We start from the raw sequence: 18405 nt of genomic DNA, 5'->3' as shown, positions 1-18405 counted from the left end.
GTTGTTTTTTGCTTTTTTTTTTTTGACTTGTATCATCACTTGAGAAAGGGCTGTTTGGTCTTCTGTAGCCAAATAAGCCACATCAGCATCAACGGTAGTTAATAGCTGACAAGTCCTCAGGATTTCTGTGTGGAGGATCCTGAAGAGTGTCATCTGATATTGAATGTAGCTTTAGCCAGAATGAATGGGATTCGATAACGAATGGGCCTGCATTGATGGGCACTGGGGACAGGATAGCTTTGTGATCTTCTTTGTCTCTGTAAGAATGCCTCTGCAACTGAATCCGACCCATTTCTATGCCAATGTGCTAATAGTTGTGGAATCTCATTCATCTCAACAGAGGCCAGTTAGCCCTGGAATCCCATCTGTTTGAGTGGATGCAGTAAAATGTCATGGAAATGTGGCCATTTATTCACAACACCAGTGAGAGCTTTCTCGCTGTTAATTTCCCTGCATGTTAAGTGACTCCAATTGCACAGATTCTTGCACCAATTTTTTTTAAACATGGTGTTTGGAGTTTTTCACTTAATTTTTTATTTTGACTCTTATGTGTCGACCAAAAAAAGAATTAAATAGTTATAAAACATGCACTGAATCTAAATGGGGATGCTCTCCTCCCTATACAACAGATTCAAAAAATGCCTCAGCCAGGTTTTTTGAGTCCCTCTTAGCATAAGATGCCCAAGGCTGTGTTTTGGCCCAGAGGAAGTTTTGGGCTGATTTTTTTTTCTCCTGAAAATAGAGTTTAAGCAATAGAGACACAGGAGGAGTCTTAACGAGAACAGGGGTAAAAGAGGTGCTGTCTCTTACAGATTGCTGGAGTGACACAATAGTTAAGAACGTGGCAGGCCTTCCAGTTAAACCCCTGGCTAGCTGGCTGGCGGAGAAGCTGGAGTCAGTCTGGCTGGGGAGCGTGCCAGGCGCTTATAAAATCACATGCAGAAGGAAATAAGGACCATTTTCACACACTTGTCACTTCCTAAAGAAATTTCCTAAATTGTTTTTTAAGTCAAGAATTTTGACTTTAAAGAAAGCATGTATGTTGTATTTGTGCGTACGCAAGCATCTAATGTAAATGGATGGGTAAGGTATATAGGGTACAATAGATTGTTTGCCAAAAATAAATGTGGGGAAAAGTGTTTGGTTTTATTTTCAGGTACCTGTGAATATGAACTGGCTTAATTAATCAAGCAAACATGCTTAAAGTTATCAGGCATTTTCATGGACTCGACAATAGCAAGAATAACTAACAGTGTTTTCCAGGAGCCAGGCACAGTTCTGCATACTCAGTGCACATGAACTCATTTGGTCTCTGTCACAAACCAGTGAGTGAAGTACTGTTGTTATCCCCATTTCATAAATCGGGAAACCAAGGCTCAATAAAATTAAGATTCTACCCTTTGCCTCTACATTAGCTTTATTAAAATAACTTGTTTCCTAGAATAAGCATCACCTCTTTATTTGCAGGGCATAAATTCACAAAGCGATGCACCTACTAGTTTAATCGAACATGCCAGAGCGAATGCAGCAGACTCTTGTCTGCCCGGAATGTCTGTCACTGGACACATTCTGAATCGATAACTTTTCCAAAGTGTGCATACCTTGACTTTGAAAGGATGCAACAGTTGACAAATGGCAGTTTATCCCATAATATAACATTTGCACAAATAAGGTTAAATACTTTAAATACAAAATCCTATCCGAACACATAAACAAGTAAGGTACATTACAGCTCGTGCCTTAACCAGCCAAGCTGTCAAGATAATGCTACTATATTTCTTTACGAACTTCCTTTTTCATATTTCCAAACTGGAAACTGGGCTACCATGATTTTACCTGGTGATCACATCATCACTTCACACTGCGTGTAAAGCCAAACCATGCCACTATATTAGTATGCTGTGGTTATTAAAATGGTAGTTATTTTAAAATATTACTTTATAAATCAGTGGCCTGAATTCTTACTATGTTACAATCCTTTATAAACTTTGTTATGTATTTAAATGAGTACTATTGGTTTCAGAGATGACCATTGAAGAAATTATAGACCTATTTCAGTGGTGGTACTTGTGATCAAAGTTTCCTTGGAATTCTCTTTGTCTTTGCAGCAAGGATTAGTTTATTTAGGAAGGTGGCCACTCTTTATGTTTGGTATAGATTTGCTTTAATAATATAACCAGATGGAAGTCTAGTCAGTAGGGGCAGAGAGGATTTAGGAATGAAAAATGGAAGTACAATACCATCATGAGTTAATCACTTTTAAATAATAAATGGCTTTATTAGTCAAGCTAAATAGACACTTCCAAATTTCATTTACTTGATTCAATAGTAATTTATTTCTCACTAATGTCACAGTCCAATGCAGGTCAGTAAGTCTGCTCCACACAGCCATTCAGGGGCCTTGGCTCCTTCTATGTTGTGGCTTTGCTGTCTCCTAGGTCGTCAGAATCCTGTATCATACCCTGTGCAGCCAGCCAGGAACAGAGGGAAAGAGAATAGGAAGCATCCCACGGGGCGCTTGGGAACCAGGCCCAGAGGTGGCACACAGCGTATCCACCCACATTCCACTGGCCCGGGCTCAGTCATGTCCACCCCCCCTCCCTGCAACTGCAAGGAAGTTAGGCAATATTGTCTGGCCAGGTGACTGGAAGGAAAAGGAAATGGGATTTGGCGAGAAACTAGCAATGTCTCTGCCACGTCAGCCCTAGTGATCTTCTCTTCCAAGGTGTTCCAAAAATGTCCTTAGTATCAGCAGCATAATCTGCCTAAGTTGTTGAGCCACTGCCATCATTGCCTTGAAGTAAGAGTACTGCTTGTATGTTCTGGTAGATTTCTTGTATTGGTTTTACATTTTATCCATGTTACACATGTGTTTCCATTTAGATGGGGAAGACAACACCATTTCAAGATTTGTCAGCTTGGATCAGCCCCACCTTTTAGGAGTCTCCCTGACAAATGGAGACAGTGAGCAGTCCCCTGATGGGACTGGGGGCCACCCCACAGAACAGCCAACCATAGGCAGAAGGCGGTGTTGGGGTAACTTAAAAGGAAATGACCCGTTCCCTAACGTGAGAGACCAAACTTAGTGTTCAATCGAGGTTAAATGTTTCCATTTTTCTTCTAGGTACTATCTTTTTCTTCTCTCCCAAACAGAATAAGAGAAGATATTTCACACAGGTCTTTATTTGTGGGAAAGAGGTTGCTACTTTTCATTCTTCCACCCCAAGTCTCTTGAAAACTGTAGACACAGTAACTAAAACAGTGAGGGAAACCCTTCAGTGAAAAAGAGTAAAACAATAAGCACAATAACCATGAAATTTGCTATTTTTGTCCCAGACTCCCTTAACAAACATTCGCGTGCATGCACGAATTCTCTCTTCCTTTTCTCTCCCTGCCTCCATCACATCCGTTTCAGGTTAAATAGCTCTACCCTATACATCCGGACTCTGGCAAGATTCAGGGAAGCTCTGAGGCTGCAGATAAATAAATGGCTTTGTACAATTTTCACATGACAGGGTAGAAAGGCAAACATTGTCAAGCAAACATTTTCAACACTTGTTCGGAAATGGCTGTACATTCCCAGCAAAGATGCCACACTCTCGCCTCTTCTCTTGACATCACTCTGATCCGTGGCCTCTTTTTAAACCCACATCTCTACTGCTGACATCACTGGGCTTCCTCTCCCCTTCAGTTTCGTAGGGTATTTCAATAGACAGTGGTGAGCATCTTCGGGTTTCTCTCCCTGACCAATACCACACACTGGGTTTTTTTCCCTCAGGGAAGAAAAAGCTCTATTTTGACAAAACCGGCTCTTGGCTCCAGGATAAGTCATATGTCAGAGTTTGTGGTTTATGTTCTTGACTAGATCCTTCAAGACTCAGAGTAGGCAGGTGTATTCGTTTCCTATTGATGCTATAACAAATGACCATAATAGTAGTTGTTTGAAACCACATAAATTTATCCTCTTATGGCCCTGGAGGTCAGAAGCCCAAAGTCAGCTCACTGAGCTAAAGCCAAGGTGTCAGCAAAATTGGTTCCTTCTGGTTCTGAAGAGAGAAGCTGTTTCCTTGGCTTTTTCAACTTCTAGCGCTGACTGTATTCTTTGGCTGTTGGCCCCTTCCTCTACCTTTAAAGCATATTACTCCAAATTTTGTTTCCATCATTATTTCACCTTCTCTTCTGTAATCATTTCCCCCTTTGCCTCCCCTTTATGAAGATCCCTGTTATTATATTGTCAAGTAAACATTTTCAACACTTGCTCGGGAATGGCTGTACATTCCCAGCAAAGATGCCACACTCTCTCCTGTTCTCTTGACATTACTCTGACCCCTGGCCTCTTTTTAAAACCACACATTGGGCTACCTGGATCTCCTCATGTCAAGACTCAACTCTAATCACATCTGCAAAGTCCCTTTTGCCATATAAGACACTATTCTTAGGGCACAGGAGTTAAGATATGGACACTTTGGGAGCCATTATTCCATTTATGACAGCTGGTTTAGGGGAGTTGTTTCACAGAGATCTCATTCCGTGTATGCTATGGTCTGATTGGTTGTGCACCCCCTCCACCAAATGTATATGTTGACATCCGAACCCCCCAAGGTGATGGTATTAGGAGGTGAGGCCTCTAGTAGGTCATTAGGTCATGAGGGCAGAGCCCTCATTATTGGGATTGGTGCTCTTATAAAAAAGGCCCCAGAGAACTAGCTCGTCCCTCCCACCATGAGAGGACACGGCAAGAAGGCACTAGCTATGAACCAGGAAGAGGGCCCCCATCAGAATATGGCCATGCTGGACCTTGATCTTGGACTCTCCAGTCTCCAGAACTGTGAGAAATAAATTCAGTTGTTTATAAGCCACCCAGTCTATGGTGTTTTGTTATAGCAGTCTTAGCAAGCTGAGACAATGTGCTGTTCACGTTAGTGTAGGACTGGCCATCAGCATCACCTCCTCCAGACTTAATTCATGGTCTCTACAGGCTCAAGCGTGTGCAGTTCTCATCATTCCCTTCTGTGCTTTTGCCTCCTCCCTCTTCTTAGTATAGATCCTTGTGCATGCGTCTCTGCGGAACTGGTTTTGTCTGGGTAGAGATCTTGCTCAATTTGTTTTCAAATTATTTAATATTTTAAGTAACAGATGCAACTTTACTGGCCAAATTCATTCCTGGCAAAATAAAAGTAGATAAGAATAGATACGAAGATTAAAAAAGACTGAACTTAAGAATTTAAAAATATATATAAGAGGCAAGAGGAGAGAAAGGGAACGTTCCTTGAAGGTGAGCAGAGGACAAGAGGCCATGGGGCCTGTGAGTGATGTGAACCTTGACCTCATCCTGACCAGCCCCTCGGAGGTGAGAGCCCTTCTGCAGGAAATGGCTGCATGGTGCCCTGGGGAGGCTAGAACCTGGACCCAGGACACAGAGGCCAGGACAGTCAGACATACAGGCCACCCTGGGTTCAGACCTTGGGTACCCATCAGCGCAATCTGTGTTGATCAAAGCCTGAAGAATCTGTCCTCATGGTCGGTAGGTTGGTTGATTTGTGTACTCACATCTTTTGTTTAATCATGAAGATATAATTTTCATAATATAAAAAGCAACCCTTTTAAGATTTGTGATTCAGTGGTTCCTGTTATGGTAACAAAGTGATGCCACCACATCACTGTCTAATTCCAGAATATTTTCATCATGTTACAAAAACATTCCATCCTTTTAGTCACTCCCAACTCCTCTCTACCCCCAGCCCCTGGCAACTACTAACCCACTTACTGTCTAGGGATTTGTCTATCCTGAACACTTCATATAAATAGAATCATATAATTTGTAGCCTTTTATGTCTGGCCTCTTCCACTTAGTGTCATGCTTTCAAGGTTTGTCCATGTTGAAGCATGTATCATTAGCATATATTCATTCCTATTCATGGCCATATAATGCTCCATTGTATGGATAAACCACACATTGTTTATCCACTCATCAATTGATAAACACTTAGGTTGTTTACACTTTTGGCTATTTCGAAGAGTGTTGCTATGAATAGTCATGTTTTTACATGGACACATATTTAGAGTTCTCTTGGGTGTATACCCAGGAGTGGAATTCCGGGGTTGGAATATGGTAGCTCTCTGTTTAAATTTTTGAAGATCTAAGATGTTTTTCAAAGGAGCTGCACCATTTTACATTCTCACTGGCAATGCTGAAGAGTTCTGATTTCTCCTCACCCTCTGCGTGCTCGTTATTGTCTGGCCTGTTTCTTATAGCCCACCCCAAGGTTTAGGTTGCATGAGACCCTGCACCCTTTGCATAATCCTGGAATGGGGAGAAAGCCCTAGTAACAACAGACTAAATTACCCACTGTCTATCAAGACAGGAATTCAGAGTTCAGCCAAACTAGTTTTCAAAAATTATACACTCTTCCACACTTGAAAAAAAATGTATTTGTTTATTTGGTCTTGCCTTCCCTCTGTTATATCACAATTCTAGTGAGGTTGCTTCCCAACTTTTTTTACGTATGCTGCATACGGAGTAATAATATTTGCATAGGCCATGGTGGTAAACAAAGGGGTTTGCTCAGGGATGAATGCATTGGGTCAAGGGGTCTGTCCCACCTCCTCCGCCCTTGGGCCCTAACCAGCCACTGGAGACTGAAGGATCAAAGGCACACACATACTTTTAACCCATTTTTGGAACCCAGTCTATTCTACTGAATATAGCTATGCTGTTTCTTTTGACCTCAGAAGGTGAAGGTAGTATGAATGAAAAGAATGTGGGACTGGAGAGGACCAGAGCTATGGTCATTTGTCTGGCCATAGAGCTTGTTCTCAAGGGTATGATATACAGTATGATACAGTATCATACACAGTGTGCAAAATAGACACTGATCCCTCTCCAAGAGGGCCCAGTGTGAATGGAGTGTGAACCCCGCTGCAATGACTGCAGGCAGAGGAGGTCATCAGAAGTATATTTGGTGATAGTTCCAGATTGCTTACGTGATAGTTCCAGATTGACTACAAAAAGCTAGTATCTGGAGGCATGGGATAACATCCAGCCATTAGGGAGAAGGAGGCAGCTGGCAAGAGCTAGGTAGAGTATCTTGTCCAGAAGGTATGGGAAAACAAGGGAAGTTGGTGAAATGACAGACATTTTGTCCCAGCTGAGAAATTGATGTAAGTGAGGGTATTCAAATGCCACCCATAGTCCACTGGATACTGGGCAGCAAGAGTATTTAAAAGAAGCACTCCGAGGTGACCTCACCCTGCCACACATAAGCAGGGGGACCAAACAGGAGTGCAAGCCCCTGAGTAGATCCGGAGTGGACAGGGTAACCTGTGAGTGTTTCGTGATGCTCCAGTGTTCTGCGGCAGCTCTGACAGTTCGGATTCCTTACTGAGGTGAAAACCATGTGACAGCTTGATTGATTTGATCAAAATTCTTGCTCTTTTGTTGTCTTGATTTTGTAAAGGCAAGTGTATAAATTTGTTAAAAATACATTTATAGCTAGACCTCACTTTTTAGAGTAGATTTATCTTCAAAAATTATAAGCATGTTGTAATATTAAAATATCAATGAATATTAAATACTTATTGTTTCAACTCACTGCTTGGGGAACCCCATTATTTCTATTATGCAAATTTTCCTTTTGTAAAATGAATAAAGAGGTATGCTGTAAATTTTTTAAAGTAACAGCAGATATGCATACATACTGAGTTTGACTGCAGCAAGGTACACTTTTTATGTTTTTATAATCTTTATACTAAATTAAAAATTGCAAGAGTCCCAGTTAATCTGGTATTTTTAGCTCTTTTTCAGCACTGTACCATTTATGAATGGATGCTTACAAATCATACTTGATAACATTATAACAATCTTAAGCTCAGCATATAGATTGGCATTTCTTTTTTTTAATTCAGGTAAATTTATTTCTTTTCAATATTGAATTTCTTCATTCATGGATATGATATACATCTACATAGGTTTACAATTATGACTTTCAATTCACAGTCTTACATGATATTTTCCCTTAATGGTCTTATGCATATTTTTAATTTATTATTACTTTTAATAATTATTTTATTGTTCAATTATAGTTGTCTGCATTTTCCCTCCACCACTCCCCACAATGCCAGCCAAACCCAGCTCCCTCCCTTGCTGCCACTCCCTGCTTTGGTTTTGTCCAAGTGTCCTTTGTAGTTGTTCCTGAAAACTCTTTCCCTCATTATCTCCTCCCACCTCCCCTCTGGTTACTGTCAGGTTGTTCTTAATTTCTATGTCTCTGGCTATATTTTGCCTGCTTTTTCCTTTTGTTGATTACGTTCCAGTTAAAGGTGAGATCATATGGTATTTTTCCCTTACTTTCTGGCTTATTTCACTTAGCACAATGCTCTCCAGTTCCATCCATGCTGTTGCAAAGGGTAGGAACTCCTTATTTCTCTCTGCCGCGTAGTATTCCATTGTGTAAATGTACCACAGTTTTTTTGATCTACTCATTTACTGGTGGACACCTAGGTTGCTTCCAGCACTTGGCTATCGTAAATTGTGCTGCTGTGAACATTGGCGTGCGTAGGTTCTTTTGGATTGGTGTTTCAGGGTTCTTGGGATATAATCCCAGCAGTGGAATTGCTGGGTCAAAAGGCAGTTTCATTTTTAGTTTTCTGAGGGAATTCCATACTGTTTTCCACAGTGGCTGCACCAGTCTGCATTCCCACCAACAGTGCACTAGAGTTCCCTTTTCTCCACACCCTCTCCAACACTTGTTTGTTGATTTGTTTATGATGGCCATTCTGACCGGTGTGAGGTGGTATCTCATTGTGGTTTTAATTTGCAGCTCTCTGATGGCTAGTGATGCTGAACATCTTTTCAAATGTCAAATGGACATTTCATCAAAGATCTATTATGTCAGTGAACTGAAGATTGATCTCTTTATCCTTCCATAAAAAGGCACAAGGTCTTTCTAGGCCATGACGCTTAGTGATACAATTTGGTAGTTTGTTATATGTTAATAAAAGAGAAAAATAAGGAAAAATACAAAACAATTAAACAGAGATTCAGGTCTCATAAAATTCACAGCACTGTTCTTGACACTAAAGCCAACCTTAGAAGTGCAATTCTAGCTATTGTGACCTGTTTTATGTACTTTTATAAATACCTTAGTTCTATTGTCCTATGTTTCTTGTTCATTCGCTGTTCTTCTAGCCTCTTGTCTTCTGCCAACTTCTCTGTATCTTTCCATTTGTATTACCTTGTTCTCTCTATGTCTTTCTTGGTGTGTTGGGCATTCACAACCAATTAATAGTGAGACTCTGAGAGGATAGATAGGTCACCCTCCAATGTGGAGATTCACATTGGGAAAAGTAATTTTTCTAGACTACATCATGGACCACTAACCAGCCTATAGATGGCCAATTTTCCCTTGAAAACAGAACTCTAGTCCAGCCATTTTGCTTGGCTTGGTAGGATTCCATGATATAAAGCCTGGAAGCCATCGTGCAAGGGGTTGCCTGCTGCTACTTTTGAAAAAACAAGCAGCGGTACCATCCGGTATTTGCTCCAGCACATACTCCATGCATGATGTTTTAGAATTGGGAGATGTGCGCCATGCTAGCATGCACAGCAACTTTGGACTGAAGGTTGACTCCTCAAAAACCTATATTTATATTACTACTTGCATAATTTTTGAAATTAAATTTAAGTTTTATACATTCTAATGTATATATATTTCTGCTGGTTATTTTCGGAAAGTCATATTTTCACTTTATGTGTCTTTAGCAGATAGAATCTTACAAAAAATGGCCTAAAAAGGGATATAGGGACATTTTGTATATGCTTTGAAAAATATGCCTTTAATGCGCCAAATGACCTCCTTCTGATGCAGAGGAGTAATTCAGATTTCACTGCACATTTGGTGGTCTAAGGGACTCCTCCGACTGCATTATTTCCTCTACATGACTCTGCCCTATCTCTTTCATTCCCAAATTCAATTAAAAGGAGGTAAGAAATATCTCTTTTTGGTCAAATTGAAGTCACTCATTGTGGTTTCCCTGGGTCTAAGTTGAACGTAATTTCATCGATAATATTTATGTTGAAGATAGTGGATATAAGAAAGGCTGCAAAACTACCAGGCATGCAAAACTGACTTCCATACAGTAATGTGTCTTTTCTATCAAGAACGGCAGTGAAAGCAGCTGACGGGATGTGTGCTGAGATTGGAATTTTTGCTGAAAACAGGTATTTGGCTGAATGCATTTCAGAAATTTTAAGTGGCGCTACCTGGAACCAGTGCCTTAAATAAGTAGGGAGGTGTGAGCTCAGATAAACTGGGGGAAGAGGACTATGCATGTAGTACCTGTTGAAGCAAAGATTTCCCCGCAACAAATTCTAAATCAGCTGAAGAAATACAGGAGAGTTTTCTGTGCTCCATCCCAAGGAATTTAAAAACCTATCTTTTGTTCACTTCTGCCCATTTTTCATGTGAGCCACAACAGTCACGGTGCCCTTAAATTTTGGTAGGAGGAAATGGATACAGTGTTTTCCCCCCAAATCTTGTCTGTTTCGTTGCTTGGACCACCCTAGTGGCCAGCACGGTGAAATTAACACGCCTTGCTGTGTGGAAGTGCCTGGTTCCTGTGTCTCAGGGGAAACTCTAACAAGAGGCCTCTCTCCAATGTACAGTCTTCGAGGAAGTACATTATCAAGTCATCAATGCATTAAATGGCATTTCCAATTATCCAATATGCCTGCAGGTGCATGGGTAAGGCAGGTCAAATGCCATCTTTATTCGTTTATGAGTAGAAGGTGTTTGACAATGCCCATGGCATGTTCGTGACGACCAGTCAAAATCTCTCTTTTTGTTGCTGTTGTTCAGTTTCAGATCGGAAACAGTACTGTCTTTCTTTTGCCACAAACAGATTACAATTTAGACATTGAACGGATGAACAATATCTCAGCTGGGGTCCTGAGTGAACCCCTTCCTCTTAGATTAGTCTTTAACTCCCTTTTCATAGAAGGAATTTAGAGCTGAACAGCATAAGGGATCACTCAGTCTAGGTTTCTCCCACTTATTTGATCACAGGTTACTTTCTTGAAATTTCGTGACTTTCTGGTGAAATATAATAGATTAGCCTATGTACTTTTTTCTTATTCCCTCCCGAACATTTCTAAAATGATAGGAAGGAGATGAAAAAGAAGAAACCATTCAAGTTAACAAGAACATGAGAGAAGCTAATTGCAGACAAGAAATGGCAACAACGTTTCCTGAAGATGGAAAGTAGATGGGCAGTACTGGGTAATACATTAGCCAAGTGCAGACAGCAGATCGCTAAGTGCCTGAAGAGGGAGACACAAGGAGATGCAAGCTATGGGACTTGGGACAGTCCCAGGGAGTGGAGGCACAAGATACCCGGGAAGGTGGAAGTGATGATTGATATAGAAAGATGGGTTAAGTTCTGAACCAGGAGCAGATAAAGCTGCTTCTCCACCTGTTACTGCAACCCAACCCTGGGAGGAAAGGTAAGTCTGTTCTTTGAAGATATTAAACTAGAGAGGTTGCTGAGTTCTGGACACTAAGGTTGCCTCTCATGTGCCCTTTAGTGGGGACCTGGCCCACAACCCAGGCATGTGCCCTGACTGGAAAACAAACCAGTAACCTTTTAGTTCACAAGCCTGCACTCAATCCACTGAGCTATACCAGCTGGGGCAAAGACTCTACATCTTAATAGTAAGCCCCCTGGCAGCCCCAGACTTATTCCTCCATTCAAATACCAGAAGTCTTTTCAGTAAGCCCTTTTCTTTCCTCGCTATCCTGAGCAAACTGTTAGAGGGTTTCTCAATGAAGTCACCAAAGAAACTGGGGGAGGGAAAATAATTCCCTCTCTACCATTCTACATTCTAGACCAAAACACCTGTAATTAAAGACAGATTAACAAGAGGAAAAAAGTTTATTAAAATGTACATTTGGGTTTATGTTGAAGTTAACCAGAGATAAGTGAGTAATTCTAGCAGTGGGTTAGAATTCAGGATTAAATAAGTACCTTCTTAATAGGAAAGGGGGTGGGGCCATGGAGCCTCTTAGCGGGGAGTAAATGATTCTTAGGGAAAATGAATGAGCCCTTACCAGAACAGATGGAAGGAATAATCATTTGTGACAAAATTTCTCTGGGTATAATGTTGACTAGATTCTCCTCTGTGGTCATGAGTCAGCCTTTGCTGGTTGATGACACTCCCAAGGGAGGAGATTTATGGTAACTGAGTTCCTTTTGGAGGGTTTGTCTTTGGGCAGATTAGTTCAGAGAAGCCCCTCCCTGCCCTTTTTTTCCCCTAAGTGCCTACTTCTCAAAATAATCAATATACTGAAGCAGCATATTTTGGAGTGCCATAGTCTGCCTTTCAACTCCAAAATAAAAAGCTTAAAACTAACATTTGGGGAATCCCACAAAGAAGTGTCCAAGTTAGGTCACTTTCTCAGGAAATTCATCCATTTGACAGGTTTGCTCATGAAAACAAAGCTTGCCATAAGTTTTCCCTTTTCAATATAAATGAATAGGATTAGAATTGGGGAGATAATACAGCTGAGAAATGTGTATAATGTTGAAGTAAATAAGGCAAATAAAATGACAGAAAAAAGTGAAAAGAAACAGAGTCAGTTTAGAGAGCAAAATAAGACATTAAAATAAAAACTATTCTTAAATCCTAAAAGATATTCAGAAAAGATAAGACATTCATGTCAAAAAGCAGGATTATAGCCCTGGCTGGCGTAGCTCAGTGGATTGAGCATGAGCTGCAAACCAAAGTGTCGCAGGTTCGATTCCCAGCCAGGGTACATGACTGGGTTGCAGGCCATGACCCCCAGCAACCGCACATTGATGTTTCTCTCTCCCTCTCTCTTTCTCCCTCTTTTCCCTCTCTAAAAAATAAATAAATAAAATTTTTTTAAAAGCAGGCTTATAAATAGAGGGGGGAAACAATAAAAACTGTTGGATGTTAAAGATATGATAGCATAAATATAAAATTCAGTAGAGTAATTGGAAGTAAAAGGTGGGGCTATCTTGCAGAAAGTAGGACAAAACCGATAAAGAAGCAGGATATAAGAAAATATATAATAAAATTAGAGACTCTCTTCAGAAGTTCCACTATCTAATAAGATTTCCAAAAAGAGAGAACAATATATATATTGAAGGTATTGGCAAAAAAAAGCATAAAGTAAAATTCTTTTTAACAGAAGAACAGGAGTTACCAAATTGAAGACTTCTACCAAGTGTCTAGTACAATGCAGGAAAAGATCCAAAAAGGACACAGACAAGATTATAGAAGCTTCCAGAAAAAAGAAAGTGTCACACATGGATGGTATGAAATCACAATAGTATTAGAAATTTCCAGAGCAATGTAGAAAGCTTGAAAAGTGGTGCAACATAGTTTACAATTTTAATTTAAAAAGTTATTACCAATCCACAATTTTAACCTAACTCAACAATTGAATAGGTAGGAAGCATAGCATAAAAAATATTTTAACACATGCGAAGTCTCAAAAATATTTTCTCCCATGCAGCATTTCTCAGAAAGCTTGTAGGGGAAAATGCCACCAAGAGGAAGACATACCCCAAGGAAGTGGAAGACGTGAGATCTGGAAAAGAGAGTTCCAAAAACACAGAAAAGCAATCACCGACAGTCCTACTTCAACATCTATGCGAGAGGCTAGGAGAGCAGCCAGTCAGCCCTGGGGTGGGAGGAGTGTCCCCATTGCAGAACTCATTTATCATCTGACACGTCTGGCAACATTGTCACAGAGCTGGGAAAGAATTATTCACAGATACAAAAACAAATCAAATTCTATAAGCAGAGCAATTACTAACTCCAGGAAAAAACAAAAGTTTTATAAGAAAAGAACTGTAAATAGAGTGTATCATGGCTCAGCTGTAACAATATTTACCTAGTCACAGTTGTGTATGTGTAATAATATAAATGATTTTCATTTTTTACATTGTGATGAAATTATGTTGGAAGTAAGAGAGGAGGGAGAGTTTTCTATGTGTGAGCAAGAGCCGAAAGAGCTAAATCACATTTACAGTAAAAACCAAGACGTAGTAAGGAAAATTTTACAAAATTATGAAAAAATGTGTTTCAGTATGTCACGTATAAATATAAGTAACAGAAAAAAAGCCCAGCTCAAATATTTTCAAGTAGTTGCTTGTAGGAAGGAGAGCTTAAGGATGGGGAAGGTAGATTGCTGTTTTTCTTTATGAATGTAAAGCAGAATTCAGGAAGCCGTGGTCCCAGGGCCAAATTTGTCAGGCTGCTGGTTCTTAAATCATATTTTATTGGAATACAGCCATGCCTACTCATTTATGGATTGGCTGTGGTTGCTTTTGTGCCCTAAGAAGTTGGTACGAAAGCAGAGTTGAGTGGCTGTAACAGAGACTGGGCGGCCTGTAGTTTAAAATAGTTGCCTTCTTTGCAGAAGAAATGTGCCAATCTCAGGTCTAGGGCGGCAGTGTTCAACTTCCAGCTGAATCAGAAGCACCTGGGGGCTTGTTAGACCACAGATCGCTGGGCTCACCTAGAATTTCTGATCTTTTAGGTCTCCCGTGGGACCCGAGGATTCTGCATTTCTAGTAAGTTTCCAGGTGACGCTGAGGTTCAGGGACTCCGCTTTCAGAGCCACTGGGCTAAAGCAACTCTGTGGCTTTTTCTTAACAATCATATGTGTTATGTTTATAAAATAAACTTAAACGTTGAGAAGTATAAGCTTAGAAGTGTACATGAAAAATTAAGCTGAAATGAATACAAAATCTACCTCCAGTGACTTGAAGGAAACCTGAAGTGATTAGCATGCAATTTTTTAAATCTGGTATTGGAACAAAACCATTAATCTAACTGGAGAAAATATACTGTGTTTTACTGATAATACGATCTCAAAGATACAAGCATAGATGTTAACAATTTCTGCGACCTCGGCCACCGCGCTGGCACGCGTCATCCCAGTGGCCGGTGAGCAGACCTATCCCTCCGCCTTGCGTCATTGCCCTCCTTTAGCAAAGGCAGATTACTGCACAACGACATCTACGGTGCAAACAATTATTTAAAAACCTTTGCTGTTTTCTGTTCTAAAATATTATTTCCAACATTTTTTCATTAAATGTCTTCTTGCTAGACGCTTGTTTTCTGGACAACACAGTTTAAGAAACTTGATTTAAAACCCGCTGCTCTTCTGTTGACCCCTTTCACAGATGAAGAAACTGGTACCCGGGGCGTGATGGGTGGTAGGTGCAAGACCTCCTGACCCCATTCTCCACTTCCCTCTCCTCATGTACTCTCAGCTCCTGTTTGCTTTGCTGTAGGTGAAGGAAAGAACCCTGAGTAAGCCCAAGCTCAAATCAGGCATGAAGAAAAAAAGCACTGCTAATACCAGGGATCATCGTGGTTTTTTTTTCTTCTAAAAGCCTGAAACAAAGAAAATTCTCTGCTTCCAGGAATAGCCTTAATCAGTCACATATGTGAACACAGACCCAGCGACTGTTCGGTTTTCCACCAACATAACAGGATTTTCCTGACACATTGATTTTTTTTTCTTTTGCCTATTATCAGTATCCGTAATTTTTTTTTAAGATCTTAGGCATGATACCAGACCTTTCAACCAGGCAGGCAGAATGCCAAAAGTCCACAGTGTTTGAAAGCAAAGAGAAATAAAAGATATTGAGGGTAGAAATGGTCCCTGGTTGGTAAAAACAAACAAACAGCTTTAAAATCTAAGAATTGTGCCCTGCGGGGGTGGGTTTGCTGAACTGTCAGCTCCACCAGTTAATGAGGTCGTTTGTCTAATGGAGATAGAAAAGACCATTTATAACAATGCTGGGCTTTGTGTGTGTGATTTAAAAATCAAATTGAGTGGAAATGCAGCACACACTAAATGGTATTGTTTATTTTCTAATTAATTTGCTACAAACTACAAAATTCAAGTGCTAAATATGTTAGATGGCGTGTGATTTTCTTTTAGGAAAGAAGGCACTGGAAACATTCACCGCTCATAGTCCATTTACTTTCCTTTCATTAGAGGAACAAGTTGTGGTTTGAAAGTTTTTAAAGGACATGGGTATTTGGGGTGAGACATCGCTTTTGCGTGTTACATAAGCCAACCCGGAATGAGGTCTCCTTTGTCAGGTTCCAGAGTTCCAGGGAGCCTGGGACCATATGGTCAGTTGATGATGTTCATTTTTAAAATTAATAGGCCAGGGATTCAAGGCCCTGCGGAGAATGTCATCTAAGTGAGGACAGCCACTCACATCACAACTGTTCATGGACTTTTTCCCCTGTGGGGTACAACCAGGACAATGCAGGTACTCAGTATAAGTATAAGCCCAGCACACCAGAGGGGAAGGAACAGAGATGCCACTACAACCAGCCAGCTCTAGGTGCAAATTCTGACTTAGCCACAGGCTGACTCTGTGACACTGGGGGCATTCAATTAAACTCACTGAGACTTAACCATGTATTTTGCCATGTATAATGCACACCCATGTTTTTGGCCCAGACTTTCAGGAAAAAAATCTTCCATTTTAATTTTTAATTCATTTTTATTTACTTATATTTAGATACTTTTTCATAGTATAAAGGAATTTTCACACTTATTTTTGAACATATGGTACCAGAAATTTTTACATAATAAGTAATTCTAGAATTACACTTTTTTAAAGATTTTATTTATTTATTTTTAGAGAGGGAAGGGAGGGAGATAGAGAAAGAGAGAGAAACATCAATGTGCGGTTGCTGGGAGTCATAGCCTGCAACCCAGGCATGTACCCTGACTGGGAATCGAACCTGCAACACTTTGGTTCGCAGCCCATGCTCAATCCACTGAGCTATGCCAGCCAGGGCCTAGAATTACACTTTTAATACATGAGTGTAAATGAAAGAATTAAAAACATTTATATAGATATGGAATTAGTACTACTCATGTCTAATACACATCCTTAGTTTTCCCTCAAAAATTTGGTCAAGAAAGTATACATTCTATACAACAAAATACTGGTATTCTTTTTCTCTGAAAAGTGAGGATAATAAGAACTGCCTTATGGACCTATTCTTAGAGCTAGACAGCTGAGAGCTCATTAGTGAAGTGCCTGGCACGTGGTAATCAAATGAAGTTGTTATATGTTAGAACATTTTAGGGTTTATAATAACCAAAAGGGCTAACTTCACACACTGGGGAAGCAGTAAGCTTTCATGTGTCTTCGTTCTTACATTTACCTAGTTCCTACCTCTTCTTCTGGCAGATGTTTTAGTACTAATACTCTTTTCCTAGGACTACTGTAATATGTTCTCTTCCCTGCCCTGGTGCCAGAGCCTCTTGTGCAATCTAGCAGGCTTGTTCTCAGAAGCACAGCATTTGACAACATACATGGGTAATGGCAGTCTTTTGCCTAGTGCTTCCTATTTACCTAGCCTTACTCTGCACCGGGCACCATTCTTCTCCTACTACCTCATTTAATGCTCACAACCCCCCTCTGTAGTAAATTCTATTATTATCCCAATTGTTTAATAAAAATGGACCTATTGAGAGGTGAGGTAATTGTCCAGGGGGCGGAGCTATCATTTGAACATAGGCAGTCTGGCTCTGCAGAATCAGGCTCTGACAACTGGTCTTCATGCCAGCGTTGAGATACTGTTCCTGCTTCGTGCCACGTAGATTTACATCCAGGGCTCGCCATTCAGTGAGCTCCAGAATTTGGAACTTTTACTGCCTATTGGTCATCAAGGCCTAGGTAAACCTCTGAAGTTCACAGTCAGCCCACCATAGAATCTATTTCAGTCTTCTTCCACTGCTGTTCTCAAGGAATTTTAAGTGCCGAGCATCCCTTTGTAGGGGTTGGGGAAGTTTCATCCTCCTGAACAACGTGATCTCAACTGGTTTCCAGTTAGAACTGGAAACTCCATGAGAGCTGAAACCACATTGGCGTTGTTCCGCTCTGCATATCTCTGATGACTGAATGGATGGACAAATGGACAATGGTTGTATGGATCAGTTGATGGAGAGATGGATGGGTAGATGGTGTTCTTAAAAGGAAATGTCTACCATTGACAATAAGGAGTTGATATAAATGATTTCTCTGATCCTTGATGACTATGTCTCTTACTTAGCTTTCATTAGATTATAGTTTATTCCCACAATTATATTTATCTTGTTGGGTGTGTCATTCCCAGTGGCTGCATTAAAATCTAAAGTTCCTCATATGAAATACGTAAACTCTTGGGAGCACAGAAGTTAGGACAATATTAATCAACTTTTCTAAAGGAAGCAAGAAAATCATTAATTCTTTTATTTATTCAACAAATATTTATTCAGCATCTGTTGCCTCTCTGGCACTCTATTAGGAGCTTAAAACATGACTGTTAGCAAAACAGAAAACCTTTTCCCTCCTGCT

The sequence above is a fragment of the Phyllostomus hastatus genome, unplaced genomic scaffold (genome assembly GCF_019186645.2).
Source record: "Phyllostomus hastatus isolate PE091 unplaced genomic scaffold, TTU_PhHast_1.1 phas_scaffold_129, whole genome shotgun sequence".
Lineage (NCBI taxonomy): Eukaryota > Metazoa > Chordata > Mammalia > Chiroptera > Phyllostomidae > Phyllostomus > Phyllostomus hastatus.
Note: the sequence above shows the minus strand (reverse complement) of the source record.